The following is a 13499-nucleotide window of genomic DNA, read 5'->3' as shown; positions in this document are numbered from 1 at the left end:
TTATAATATTTACAACAGAACCAGTTTGGTCTAGCGGTTAAGGCACCAGGCTAGAAAGCAGGAGAGTTCAAGTCCTGCCCCTTAGCCATCAAAGCCAGCTGAGCCTGTTAGAAACTGGATCTAGCCCAATAACTCAAAGACATAGCCCAATTCTTTTCAGTAGTTTTATTGTTGATCAGTTGGTACTGGAGGTCACTGACCTTGTACCTTTCTCTTTCAGGTATACATCTGGAATGAGCTGTGGACCATGCGGTTGGACCTTTTGTACCCAGGAGGAGGGGTCAAGAGGTAAGGAGTGGTTATAAGGATTATGGGATATGTGGTTAGTTAACCCTTGAGGGTCCGGGGGATCAGGGAGACATGGCAGTTAGGCATTTTATCATGACAAAACCCCCTCTAAATGCCTAACTGGGTACCTGAGGCGGTGTTAGCATACATACAGAGAATACACTGGTACAGACATGAATTATAAGCAAACACGCATTTTTGACATGAGGTAAGCATGTTGTTTATGTGGTAGGGGTTTAGTGAGAATATCTGCTGTTTGCTCCTCTGTGTCACAGTGCACTGCCCTAATGAAGCCTATCTCTGAAAACTGCCTGACGTGTTTGTATTTAATGTCAATGTGCCTAGAACGCTGACCTATGGCATCGGCCCTAGAGATTTCTATCGCTGCCTTGTTGTCTTCGTGGATAACTATTGGATATGAGGGTTCAGCCCAGATGTCGCAGAGCAGGTCATCGAACCATACTAAATTGTTTGCGGCCTTTGATAGGCAAACAAATTCTGCTTCCGTGGTTGATGTGGCCACCAGTTTTTGCTTTCCAGTGTACCAGTGGATGGGGCAATTGTTGAGTAGTAGCACGTAGCCTGAGGTGCTTTTTCTGCACTCTATGTCCCCAGCCCAGTCGGCGTCAGCGTAGCAGGTCAGCTTTGGTTCCTTGGATGTTTCTGGTTCTAGGCAGAGTAGGGCATCTGCACTAAATTTTAAGTATCTAAGTAGTCTTTTGATGGCGTTCCAGTGTGTTACCGTAGGTTTGCTTACATGTCTGGACAGCAGGTTGACGGCCAAGGCGATGTCGGGCCTGGTCCAGTTGGATATGTACAGCAGTGACCCTATCGTTGATCTATATAGTTTGTTGTCTGTGAAGGGTTCAGATTCCTCATACATGGTTTTCAGGAACTCGGGTTGCATGGGGGTCTCGCTGGGTTTTGCTTCGGACATGTTGCATTTGGACAGCAGCTCGATGATCTTTTCTCTCTGGGAGAGTCGGAAGCCCTTGTTGGTTTTTATCACTTGGACCCCTAGGTATCTGTCAATCTTTCCAAGTGACTTTAAGGAGAAGTGGCTACCTAGGTCGGTGGCGAACTTGTCACACCTGTCCTTGTGCTTGCTGATGTACAAGATGTCGTCCACGTAAACGAGCACACCTTCGAATGAGTCGTTTTCTCTCCTCGTAAAGAAGCATTTGTCAGCTGAGGTGGCCTCGAAGCCCATGGATCTGAGGGCCTTGGCCAAGCAGTCGTACCACCTCTTGCCCGACTGCTTGAGCCCGTACAGGCTTTTGTTCAGCAGCCAGGTTTGGTTCTTGTCTTTGTTGTACCCAGGCGGGGCTTTGACGTATATTTCCTTATCCAGCTCGGCGTGCAAGTATGCTGTTTGTACGTCGAATTGGAAGACCTCCAAGCCCAGGATGGTGGCCACCACCAGGGCGCTCTTGACGCTCTCTGCCCTGACGGTTGGCGAGTAGGTGTCCGTATAGTCTTCGGGGTATCTTTGGGCGAAACCCTGCGCGACTAGTCTTGCCTTGTATAGGACCTTGTTGTCCTCTAATGTTTTAACCCTGAACACCCATTTGGTTCCTATTGGTTTTTTGTCCTCTGGAACTTGGGCAGGTGAGTATACCTGAAGGTCCTTTAGGCTTTCCATCTCCTTCTCCATGGCAAGCATCCATTTTTCTTTCTCCTCCCGGGGGAGCTCGAGGATGTCTTCGTATGAGCTGGGCGTGAAATGGGTGTTGTGGATGGTCATAACGTAGTCCTCTAGCTTCTTTGGTAGCTTGTTTCTGGTTTCTCTGATTGGCCTACTGGGGGTTGGCTCGGTCTCCTGCATGATGTCTGCCTCTTTGTCCGTCAGGTCATCTATCTTCAGTGAAGGGTGCCCTTCTTTCCAACCTTTGACGCTTGTCTTGCGATGGTTGGCCTTGTGCCCTGTGACCTCTCTGACCTCCCTTTCCTCTTGGCCATGCTCGAACGTGACTCTATTGGCTGGGATGTCGTTGGAGTGTACCCTCGACCAGTTTGCGTTTTCGTGGAAACTGGCTGATCTGGAAACCACAAAACGGTTATTGTTGTCGACAAATCTGTAGCCCTTTGTGCCCGGTTCGTAACCCACGAACCTTAACCTTTTTGATAATTTTTCCCCTTTTCTTCTTAGCTGTCTGGGAATGTGGACATCAGCTGGGGCGCCGAATATGTGTAAATGTGCGATGTTGGGCTTTCTGTTGTATAGCATCTCGTATGGTGTCTTATTGATAGAGCTTGACCACAGTCTATTCAGGGTGTAATTAGCGTAGTGTATTGCCTCTGACCAGAAATGCTGCCCCATCCCAGCATCCTCCAGGGCGCATCTCATCATGGTTTGCAACACTCCGTTCTTTCTCTCTGAGACTCCATTTTGAAAGGGAGAGAAAGGTGAAGAGGTGTAATGCGTTATGCCCTGCTCCCTCAGCCACCTTGTGAATTCTTTGGCCATGAATTCTGACCCCCTATCAGTCATTATTTGCCTTATTTTCATGTTATGTTGCATATCTACTCTTCTGTGGAATTCCTTAAACCTTTGGAACACTTCGTTTTTGTGTCTGAGGGAGTAGACATACCCGTATCTGGTGTAGTCATCTACAATCGTGAGGAAGAATCGCTTCCTATGTCCTACAGAGGGTTTCATTGGCCCTACCAAGTCCATATGCACCAATTGGAAGGGGTATTCCGTGGTTCGTTTGGATCCCCTGGGGATGGCCTTAACCTTGATCTTGGAACGCTTACAAACTGAACACTCTAAGTAGTTTTCGCAGTTCTTTACTTTGAGACCTTCGGTACATTCCGTCATTTTCTTTACAATGGGGAAGCTTATGTGTCCCAGTCTCCTGTGTAGGAGGTGGGCGCAGTTATCATGTAATGGTTTGCCGATAGATACAGACTTGTTTGTCTTCTCATGGCTACACCCTGCCTCCTGCTGCACCCCCTCTGTTTCTGGATACTTATCTACCTCGTGGTTTGTGCTGGCATCAATGCCTTCTTCCTCCCTTGCGTTGGGTGTGAAGTAGGGAAGCCCCTCGTGTATGGTTACCTTTCCTATCTCTTTCCCTTGCTTGATCAAGTGTGCCTTTCCATCTTTAAATTTTATTTCTATATTTGTGTCTCGTGTCAGCTTTGTGATGGCTAGCACGTTGTGGGGGATTTCTGGTACGTACAGTACTCCTTTTAGGTCCCCTACCTGTGTGATGTGTACGTTTCCCTTTCCCACTACTTTGACCTTGCTTTGGTTTGCTACCTTTACTTCTGAGTCTATTTCTGTGAGTGAATCTAGCAGCTCTGGGTTACAAGTAGTGTGACTTGTGGCCCCTGAATCCAGGAGCCATGTGTTTCTCTCTGCCTTATGTTTGTCATTTGGGTCATCGTGCCTGATCCCATACATGGAGCCAGAGTTACTGTCCCTGGAGTGGTCTCTGCGCTCATGGTGTTTCCTGGGGTTGGGTGACCACCCTCGCCCTCTTTCCTTTGGGTGCCTGCGTTCGGGTGACCTTCCCCCTCTACTGTCGTGCTGTCCCCTATCCCTATGGTTCCTGGGGCAATCCTTCTTTAAGTGGTTCCTTGATCCACAAGAATAACATTCTGAGGTATCCCTGGCCCTATCCTGGAAATCCACCCTTTTTGTGGGTCTAGGGTCCCCTTTGGCTAGTTGGCGTTCCCTCCTCAGAGTGTCCTCTGCAACGAGCTGACTGGTCAGTGCGCTTAGTGTGAGGTATTGCAAGTTGAGGCTATTTAGTTGGGTCATGAAGATGTCCCAGCTGCTATCAAGAGAGTTTATGATTATGCTTATCATGCTCTCTTCAGTGATGATTTCCCCCCTCTGCATGAGTTCTGCCCTTGCAGCATTCATCTTTAAGATGTGCTCACTCATGGGGACCCCTGCCTTATGCTTGGTAGAATGGAACTCCCTAGATAGTCTAGTGGTGGTGGCTCTGCTTTGGCTATAAAACAGGTTACATAGTTTTTGCATAATATCATAAACAGTTAGATTGTCCTCAATAGATGGATACATAGCAGATGGAATGGAGGTTAACATGATACAAAATGCCCTGTGATGAATGCAGTCAATTTCCAATGACCAGGGCTTTTGGGGAGGTTTGTTAGCTAGGAACAGTGCATTCTCTCTCATGAGAGCAACCCTTAATTGTTGGCTCCATTCTATAATATTACCCCCATCTAACTGCAGTTTTGGCAAATTGGCATAATTTGCCCCAGAAATGTTAGTTAGGTTACTTACTGGGGGGAGCTGTCCATGGTCCAAGTTGTGATTAAACTCACAATAAGGCTTTGGGATGTCTGTGGCCATTCTGTACTTGCTTGGATCTATGCAATTTGCTTCTCTTATTACAGGCAGGTACTGGGCATGCGCGAAGCTCATTCCGCGCTGGAGTCCATCGGGTGAGGTTCCTGTTGCTGGAGCTCCCAGGCCTAGGCCTAGGCCTGTCGGTGGGAGGCTGGACCCGCCCCCGGTGGGTCCGAAGATCCCCCCTGAGGCTGGACACCACTGCTGGACGGCCGGATCCCCGGCGAAGAAGGGGAGAAGGTGAGGGGGCGACGCGGTCGTAAGTCGAGGACTTTCGCGGGTCGGCGGCGCGGCAGCAGCGGAGGTCGTAGGTCGAGGATTCCCTGCACCCAGCGGCTCGGCGGCGATGGCGGCGACGGCGGCTGATCCTCCCTCGTGGTCACTGGTCCCTGGTCGTGTGGACTGGCCTGATGGGTGTCGTGGCGTTGGTGAGTAGCCGGTTCTTCTTCTCTGCCTCGGGCCTCGCGTTGCCGGTGTAGCGGGTGGTGAGTTCGAATCCTGCGGTTGATTTTTCCTGCAGGTGGGCGGTCTTTTGTGCCGGTTGTTGGTGTGCGCGGTGTTTTTAGTTGGCTGTGACTCGATTGCCCGGTCTTTGTTGGTTGTCCTGGCCTTCTTGTGCCCTCCAGGATTTCTCTTTGATTTTTTGAGTGCCGCAGGGGGCTCGAAAGCGGAGCCTAGGGCAGCGGTGATGGTCTCGATTGCCTTTTGCAATTCGAGATCGGTAGGCGTTTTTCTTTTTGTTATTGCGATCTCTTCGCGGTCGCTCTCAGAGCTGGGTTCTTCGTAGTCGCTTTCTGAGCTCCCCTCGTCTGTTTCGGGGTTCGGGCATTTTCGCGCCAAGGGATTCAAATCCTGGCTTCCCATTGGCTGGTGCTCGTCCCAAGATGGCCGCCGGGAAGTGGGCACGGAAATGGGTTCTGCCGGCTCAGGATCATCGGGTTGGGGTGGCTTACCCTTTTTTGCTGGCTTTTCCTTCTCGGTTGTTTTTGGGGCCTCGATCGCTGCTTCTTGTTGTTCGAAGAGGCTTTGAAGGTCCGCGATGAGGTTTTCTTTGTCGCTGTTTCCCTCCATCAGTTTCAGGATGGAGAGTTTGAATTTTTTCATTTTTTGTGTTGTTTCTTCTTCCGGGGCGGTGATCTCCTTGGATGGCCCCTCTTCATCTGATTGTGAGTCCAGGCTGGAGTCCTGCTCGCTTCCAGCTTCTGTCTCCTCCATGGCTGTGGCTTTGGTGGGAAGCTTCTCAGCCATCTTCTTGGTAAGAGCTCTGGTCTGTGCTCTGTTTGCTTCTTCTGGGTAGGTGTTGGGTTCAGTCATTGTCTGGAGTTATGGGCAACCATCCTCTGCTACCAATTTGTTAGAAACTGGATCTAGCCCAATAACTCAAAGACATAGCCCAATTCTTTTCAGTAGTTTTATTGTTGATCAGTTGGTACTGGAGGTCACTGACCTTGTACCTTTCTCTTTCAGGTATACATCTGGAATGAGCTGTGGACCATGCGGTTGGACCTTTTGTACCCAGGAGGAGGGGTCAAGAGGTAAGGAGTGGTTATAAGGATTATGGGATATGTGGTTAGTTAACCCTTGAGGGTCCGGGGGATCAGGGAGACATGGCAGTTAGGCATTTTATCATGACAGAGCCAATCAACTGGAGAAGGAGAGTTCTAATCCCGCCTTAGGCATGAAAGCCAGTTGGATGACTCTGAGCCAATCATCAGGAAACGGAGAGTTCTAATCCCGCCGTAGGCATGAAAACCAGTTGGATGACTCTAAGCCAATCACAGAGAATTCTAATCTCGCCATAGGCATGAAAGCCAGTTGGATGACTGTGAGCCAATCACCAGGAGATGGAGAGTTCTACTCCCGCTTTAGCCATTAAAGATAGATGGGTGACTCTGGACCAGTCCTTCTCCCTCAAAACAACCCACCTCACAGGGTTGTTGTAGGAAAATCAGGAGACGGAAGGAGCATTTAGTATGTTAGCCCCCTTAACAATAAAGGCAGGATATTATGCCCAGTTGCTCTGTGATTTTATTTTTGTTTTGCTTTCTACATTTTCATTTGTTTTATTGTATGCTAGAGACGCCTGAAAGAAGGGCAGCTAACTAAATAATTAAACTTGAATTAGAACAAGCGTAGTGATATTTTCATGAGACTTTTAACCCTTCAGCCCTTTCAAAACTGTCAGGTTTAATGCTATTAAAATCAAATTTTACCTTAGCTAAGATGTCCATAAAATGAAAACAAACACTAGTCATTAAGGAGCTTAGAGCCCTTATTTTAAGAGTCCCCAAATCTCAAGATATAAATAAGCAGTTTCAGGTTAAACCGAAACTAACATTTAAGACTTGTGTTTTAAAAGTAGATTTCCCTGTCTGTTTCCCTGTTCATTATTTTTACCGCTACGCTGCCAACAATCAAATATTTTATTGGTATAAATCTGCATATATAGTTTATTGTACCCAGTAAGTCATATATGTGAAAATAAACTTTAACCCTTAGAAAATCAGTGCTTGTTCCTATCATTGGAGAAGATGTAAGAACTAGCAATCAAAACAACAGCGCTTATAGTTTATTTGCAATTTTAATGATTATGGTGGGGGGAAAAAAAACAGCTGTATTATCTGCCCTAACAGCCAACCTTTGGACAAACACACACACACCCACAATGTACACACATATAAACATAACTGAGTCCAGGACAGTAGACATACCATTCATTGCCATGGTAACCAATCCTTTCCAAGACCGGTAATGCAACTTTACAATTTAGCCCGTCAATGACACATGTCACTTTATAACTCGGCTGCCGAGAGGATTTGCTTTGACAGAATATATTTATATTCCACCACATCATGAAGCAGAGAGATCGGAAAACCACAAATAAGCATGTCTTGTGATAGAACGACCTTCTTCTTTAAAAAAAAATAAAAAATAGTATATAAAGATAGAAAACTATCTTTCTCCTGCTCTCTGAAATCTTTGCACTTAAAATGCATTTTTTGGGGGGAGATTTAGTAGGCTGAGAAGAATCTGTATCTGAAAAGGAATGAATCGTAACAGACAAGCTGTTTTTCAAGAAGAGAATATGATGGCCGTGGCCAGGGGGGCTTTTTATCAGGTCTGCCTGATTCGCCAGTTGCGTCCCTTTCTGGATCGGGACTCCTTACACACAGTCACTCAGGCACTCGTCACTTCCTGCCTGGACTACTGCAATGCTCTCTACATGGGGCTCCCCTTGAGGTGCACCCGGAGGCTCCAGCTGGTGAAGAATGCGGCTGCGCGGGGGATTATGGGAGCGAGAGGGCGCTCCCATGTGACACCTCTCCTGCGTGAGCTGCATTGGCTCCCGGTGGACTTCCGGGTGCGCTTCAAGGTATTGGTTACCACCTTTAAAGCGCTCCATGGCATCGGACCTGGGTATTTGCGGGACCGCCTTCTGCCACCAATAGCCTCCCACTGGCCAGTACGCTCCCACAGAGAGGGACTCCTCAGGGTGTCATCAGCTAGGCAGTGTCGGCTGGCGACCCCAGGGGGAGGGCCTTCTCTGTGGCAGCACCTGCCCTCTGGAACGATTTGCCCCCGGAGATACGGAGGATATCAGATCTCCGGGCTTTTCGCCGCACCCTAAAATCTTTTCTCTTCCATCAGGCAGGGCTGGCGTGAAACACACACACACACACACACACCGTTTTTGAGATATTAGATTTTTAATTGTTTAATGGGTTTTAGTCGTAAGGTTCTTAATTTTTCGGCCAAAGGATATAATTCTTTTAAATTTTTAACTTTTGTATTGGATGTTTTTTACTTGGCTGTGCACCGCCCTGAGTCCACCAGGAGAAGGGTGGTATACAAATTTAAATAAATAAATAAATAAAGTAAAAAACAACACAAAAACTATAGTTAAAATTATTTTCATCTATAACTAATTGCATTTTCAAACGTGGTTTGACCTAAAATGACCAGCTAAAATGACCAGTCATTAAGATTCTGTATTCCAGCATTGAAATTTGTATAATTCTGTTCAAGCTCTAAAACAGGGGTCTCGAACTCAAGACCCACGGGCTGGATCCGGTGCTTAAATCTGGCCCGCGGGACTGGCCTGGAAATATTAAAGGACCAGCCCATGGTGCCTCTGCCAGCTAAAACAGGCCTCACGGGGCCTCCACGTCGTCCGTTTTCAGCCGGGAGAGTGCTGCAGGAGGCTGAAAATGTGACGTGGGGGGCGCACACGCCCCCCCGTGCCCCGTTTTGGCCGGCAGGGTGCTACAAGAGATGTAACCCTAACCCCGTGATGGCGAACTTATGGTAGCACACACGGATTTGCCTGTTTGTCTTCCGGGTTTCTGGTGTGCATGCAACCATCAGCTGTCCTTCGCACACGCAGCAGTGTCGAAAACCAGCTGATTGTCGGGTGTGCATGCGCGCCAGAACCAGGAAGTTTGGCTTTTCTGGAGTGCGATTCCTTCGCGCGCACAGCAGTGCTGAAAACCGGCCTGCAGATGCACGCTAGCCAGCTGATTGTTGGTTACGCATGCGCGCTAGAACGCAGAAGTTTGGCTTTTCCAGAGCGCAGTCCCAACAAGCACACATATACATGCGTGACATTTCCGTGCGATCTTTTCTGCACTTGGTGCCGAAAACATTCGCCATCATTGTCCTAACCCACCTCCCACCCCCACCCCCAGAGGAGAACTACAATGCTGATCTGGCCCGCGAAGAAATCCAGTTTGACACCCCTGCTCTAAAATATTGAATTTCTGTGAATATATTCAACAAAGAAATAAGATGAATGTATATAATGTCTTGAAGCGAACGTATTAATAAGTGGATTATAATCACTTGATTTTATAAACATTGTTCTCAAATTATATCTCTCCATTCAACCTATACTTTTTTAAAAAAAAGTAAAGCAAAAATGTGACTTATCGATTTATCTGCCTAAATTATAGGGTGATAGCAATCTTTGATGAGTTACAAAAATTATAATTTTTTTGAGAATGGGTGTCTAACCCCAGCTTGGCTGGCTGGGGAATTCTGAGGGTTGAAGTCCACAGATCTTAAAGTTGCCAAGGTTGGGCACTCTTGCTTTTGAGTAAATATTTGTGTTATGACTCTAAATATATACTCAATGAAACAAGTTGTGGACACCTACCATATGTATTGATATAATACAGAAGGAAAAGACATAGGGACATGACCCCTCCCCCCCCGGGGTGAAATTCAGCCGGTTCTATCCAGTTCGGACTAATAGGTAGTGGCGGCTGCGGGAGGACGTCATGACGTCGCTTTTTTGCGACGATTTTAAGCCTCTGCGCATCCGGAGTGCGCACATTTGCAAACTGGTAGGGAAAGTAAGTGAATTCACTCTTGCCCCCACTGATGAAAATAAATTCTCTTTTCTTCAGACTTTTCCATTTAAAAAAAAAGCTTTTTTTTCTTAACGTGTGCTACTTTATAAGGAATCACCATCTACACATCTCATTCCAACTGTTAATCGCAGAAAAGTTTGCAACTTTCCTGGTTTTCTCCACATTGATCCTTTGATTAAAAAAAAAAAAGTGTATTTTCTGAATGAAGTCAGACCTATCATCCATTAGTAAGGAGGAAAATTAGCTCTCCAGGCCCATATCTACTGTAAGGTATGAAGGGCAACTCGGAACATGCATACAGGTGGTCCTCGATTTATGACCACAATGGAGCCCAACATTTCTGTTATTAAGTGAGACATTTATTAAATGAGTTTGGTCCCATTTTACGACCTTCCTTGCCACAGTTGATAAGTTAGTAACCCAGTCATTAAGTGAGTCTGGTTTCCCCTTTGATTTTGCTTGTCAGTGTTGTGACCCAGGCCCAAGTAGGTATTATCAGACGCAAACAGTTTGAAACAAACAGGCTTTATTAGAACAGCTGAGAATTAACTCATTCTCAGCGTAGTCCAAACGAATTCAAAACAAATTCTTCGTAACACAATTCTTCAGCCTTATCACCAACCTTGGTCTAATTAGGCAACCTACCAAAGGCTTCTTGGCAAAAGTTCAGGAGCAGAAGACGCCGACAAGAAATAAACGCAGCAAGACAAGAAACAAATCTATCAACGTTGTTTTCCGACAAAGAGCCCAAGAGCCGTTGCTGGTCTTTTAAGCCTTATGGGAGGGGCCAATCATCTCTTAGCCTTACTCCTGAGTCGTCCTTTTTGCTTTAGCTGCTCTTGCCTTCTGGCAGCTCTTCCCATGCGTACACTAGCAACAGGCTCCTCCTGTTCCTCTGCCTCTCTGCTGTCAACCTCTGGAGGCTCCGGAGTCCGCACATCACTCCCAGATGGCCCTGGCCCCATCTCTGCCTCCGACGCAGAGCCCTCATCCGGGCCTTCCCCAGCCTCCAGGACTGGCCCCTGTTCTTCCTCAGCCTCCTCACTGTCCAACTCCGCTGCCAGGTCCGCAGGCTGCTGGCGGACCACAACAGTCAGGAGGTTGCAAAAGCGGATCACGTGACCTTGGGACACAGCAACGGTCATAAGTTTGAGTCCATTGCCAAGTGTGTGAATTTTGATCACGTGATCATGAGGATCCTACAAAGGTCGTAAGTGTGAAAAACGGTCTAAGTCACTTTTTTCAGTGTGTTTTAGACTTACTTTATTGCTACCTTGAATGTCCACGAATCGGCATACATTAAAATGAAATTTCATTGCATACAGTTCTCAAAGGGTCTCCACCTCCAAGATACACCACATAAACATTACAAAATAAATACAAAATTATGCACATAACCCCCCCCATATATTATGAAGTTTGTAACTTGGAAACAGTCACTAAATGAACTGTTGTTAAGTCGAGGACTACCTGTCATTGTCTCAACTCAATGGCGGTCACTGGTGTTTCTGTTCTGACCCAATTCCCCAAACACGACAAACCCTCTGAAGTTAATTCAAAGATTCCTTTATTAGGAGTGCCAGCAGCCCCAGCAAAATGTTTCTCTCTCAACGCAGGCCAGCAAGTCTGTCCGACAGGGAGATGAATAGTTGTCTGCCACATCTATTCATCTCCGGCCCCTGCCTTTTATCCCCGGAGCTAGAGTGGGGATTCGCTAGCAACAGTGGCTCTTAGGTCCCAAGAACCAGCCCATAGATTTCCACTGCTCTCCTCTCCTTTCTGCGCATCCATGCGTCAGGCACTGGGCCCAGCTGTTCCTCCTCTTCCTCATCAGCCACCTCCAGCCCTGGGGGCTGTTGACTCTCCACCTGAGGGCTGACAGACGGCCCAGGCTCTGCCTCTGTCTCTCTCTCTCTCTCTCTTTCTCTCTCTCTCTCTCTGCCAGCTCCATTCCCTCTTCCCCTCGGAGCTTCCAGGTTGCCTTCCCCTCGGAGCTTCCAGGTTGCCTTCTCCTCAGAGCTTCCAGGTTGCCTTGATGCTGACCCTGATTCCCAGGCCTCCTCCTCCTCCGATTCGGTTGCTGGAGGGGCCGGCAGCCGGCAGGCCACAACAATACCCAGCAACCACAGATTGGTGCTGCCAGAATGCATTTCTTACCAAAGGAGGTTTTAAGAGGCAAAGGCAAGGTTAAAACTTTAATCATTCCTGCAGAGAGCTCGTAATTTTGTGGGAAGGTAATTAAGCCAAACCAGACATCTTTTCCGTCACTTACAGATTGAGTTGCAATGTATGTGTATTCAGCAAGGGACTATATAAAAATGTACTCGAAAATTCGTTAAGGCTACCTGGGGTGAGAGCAATTCATTTGTGCAGGAGCTAAAATTTATTTCTGGATCTGGCGGCAGAAACCAGGATTATAAACTAAAATCCGGTGGCAGGAGGTTACTTTAAAGTCCCTACAATAGATAGGTAGATTATGGACTATTTGCACATAACCAACCTTGCTTGCTCCAATCTATCCATCTATCTCTATCTATCTATCACCAGATGTTGGTCCATTCAGAATCTGGGAGGGTAAAATTGACATTAATTTATGCATACCTTCCATCCAAAATGGTTGTCTTTGGCCTGGCAAGGCCTGATAACGTTTTATTTGCGAATGAAATATTCCTTTCTTTCTTTCTGCCTTTTTATTTTTTTAATCCACTGTATAGACGAGTAAGCTTAATGAATTTAATTGGAGGGCTATTCTGCTCGACAATTATGCAGTATATTAATCTCCCTTTGGGGAGAAAAAAGGCTACCGATAAATACAATTAAGTATCATTATTACAGAAGAAATAAATTCAGCATTACCGACCATCTCTATCCATATTGATTACGGCAGTTTCAAAAATCTGTCTATATGGCAGTCTTAATTTTTTTTTCTAGAACATTTAAGTCTCTGTTAATAAAGCAAAATTCAAACTAAATCTTAACCAGAACATTAGGAAGAAAAACAAAGAACTATTAGTTTACTAATCTGCCATCTCTCACACACAGACACAAACGTGTAATTTTTCTTCTTACTGCTTTTTAGTGTTATTTTAATTTGAACTTAAAACAGTACAGTTGATCAACAATACAGTTGATCTACAGTTGATCTGTATATTTATTTATGATGCATTAGCTAAGCTCCTTAGCGCCCTCTGATGGATGACAATAAATATGACTGTATACTGAATTTTTAAAAAGATTAATTAGTGTGGTTTTTTTTCTATTGGCAAAAAAATATATATATATTCCATAAGGAAATACCAGTGTTTTTGAATCACAAAAGACAAAAAAAAAAATTGATGTTTTATATTATTTCTGTACTAATATTCCGAGTTGCTGAATGACAACATTAATTACCTTTGGGTACCGGGGACCTAGGCAATTCCCACTTCCTATTAATACAGTTAGTCCTCAATTTACGATGGCAAATTGAGCCCAAAATTGATGTTGTTAAGTGAGAAATTTGAGTTTTGCCCCAT

General features: G+C 46.1%; 1 protein-coding gene and 1 long non-coding RNA gene across 2 annotated transcripts in view; one reads left to right on the top strand and one right to left on the bottom strand.

The window, feature by feature from the left end:
• The window catches only part of SLC2A13 (solute carrier family 2 member 13), a 100249-nt gene that overhangs the window by 73983 nt on the left and 12767 nt on the right, over positions 1-13499 (bottom strand). The gene's annotated exons all lie outside the window — the stretch shown is intronic.
• Positions 110-6228, top strand: LOC148112957 (uncharacterized). The gene is made up of 3 exons (XR_015729020.1): positions 110-288; positions 4663-5043; positions 6083-6228. It is a non-coding gene; the product is annotated as an uncharacterized LOC148112957 (long non-coding RNA).

This window comes from Pantherophis guttatus, chromosome 7 (genome assembly GCF_059756535.1).
Source record: "Pantherophis guttatus breed Tessera chromosome 7, ASM5975653v1, whole genome shotgun sequence".
In the NCBI taxonomy this organism is placed as follows: Eukaryota; Metazoa; Chordata; class Lepidosauria; order Squamata; family Colubridae; genus Pantherophis; species Pantherophis guttatus.
This window is presented reverse-complemented; position numbering and strand designations above follow the sequence as displayed.